At 44.7% G+C, this 1,476-nt stretch overlaps 1 non-coding gene across 1 annotated transcript; it reads left to right on the plus strand.

Moving 5' to 3' along the window:
• The first annotated feature begins 320 nt into the window (after positions 1-320).
• Positions 321-427, plus strand: LOC111881339 (small nucleolar RNA R71). Its single transcript, XR_002846786.1, has one exon. It is a non-coding gene; the product is annotated as a small nucleolar RNA R71 (small nucleolar RNA).
• Positions 428-1,476: the final 1,049 nt, after the last annotated feature.

A 1,476-nucleotide genomic window follows, 5' to 3' on the forward strand; every position in this document is an offset into this window, starting at 1 on the left:
CCTTGGTCAAGTGTGGACCACTACATCTCTCGCAACCCACTCTTATGGCATGTATCGACTGGTCCATTTGTGTTATTCTTCGATCCATATTATTCAGCATGGCCATGACAGCTGCTATTTCTTCAGTTTGGGCCCCTCCACCGCCTTTGATTCCATCTTGCCTAGGGTTGTGATATTCGCGAGAATGCTTCGCGAATTCTTCAATTAGCTCCTTGACCTCCCTTGGATTTTTCTTTGTCAAAGGTCCTTGAGAATCAAGGAGTTGTCTTGTCATAACGTTGACCCCATCATAAAAGATTTACATCTCTTGGTGCACATTTAGATCATGCTGAGGGCAATTTCTGAGCAAGCCCTTGTACCGCTCCCATGCTTCGTATAATGACTCCCCCAGCTGTTGCTCAAAGTTGGCTATTGCCTTTTTGAGTTTGGCTATCTTGGATGGCGGGCAAAACTGGTCCAGGAATTGCTCACGCATTTGAGCCCAAGTGGTAAATGTACCCGGTGGGAGTGCTTTTAACCACTCCTTAGCAGCTCCTTTGAAAGTGATGGGAAGCATCCTAAGCAAGACTGTGTTTCTGTTGACATTTGGGACATTGAAGTAATCCGCAATGTCGTTGACTTCATCTAGATGCTTAAAAGCATCCTCATGATATTTCCCGAAAAATGGGATGTCCTTCAGTGCAGTCAATATGTGCCCCTTCAACTCGAATGTGGCAGTGGCAGGTATTGCGGGTTGGACTAAACTGGGACCCACATCTTCTCGGATCCGCTTCTTGTAAGCTCCCATGGACATTTCTTCAATTGCTTCCATCTCATTCCTTGGCTCGTTCTCGGGTTCGCTCGTGTGTTCTTCAAATTCCGGTTCGGTATCGCTTCAGACTCGGTTTGGACGGGCGTATGATCCAAATACTCAAGATTGCTCTTGTGCCTCGCGGATGAACTTGACTCTCCTGTCTTCTTTCCCGACTTCCTAGAAAAAGCTGACTTCAATTCTTGTAAGGGCGTCTTTTTCTTGTGAATTGCAGACTCGGGATCTTCAAGTGGTGGCACCAAGGGTGTGTTTGAGCTTTTGGTCATGAACTCCTGCAACTTGCTAAACTAAAAACGTAAAATTGAACTAAAATAAGAAAAATAACTAACAACCAAAAATTTAGTTTTTTTAATAGTACACATCGTGGCAGGTATCTGGCCACGTTGTGGACTCTGTGACTGACAGAAAAAATTTTATTTTGCTGAAAAATTAATTTTTTTTGTGGTTTTTACTCCACAAAAAGCACAGGACCCATACATGTAGCAAGGAAGTCACAACCCCTAGGGTTTAGTTGGGATTCGGTTCCCTGTTATTAAATGGATTATCTGAGATCTCTCTGGTGTATTATCAGAATGGTGGTTACAAGACGTTTTGAGACCGGATCCGGATCAGGATCAGGAGCTGGCAGCCAAGGCGGGCCAACAGCAGTGACAGGGACTACTGGT

Source organism: Lactuca sativa, chromosome 9, assembly GCF_002870075.4.
Source record: "Lactuca sativa cultivar Salinas chromosome 9, Lsat_Salinas_v11, whole genome shotgun sequence".
NCBI classification, from domain to species: Eukaryota; Viridiplantae; Streptophyta; class Magnoliopsida; order Asterales; family Asteraceae; genus Lactuca; species Lactuca sativa.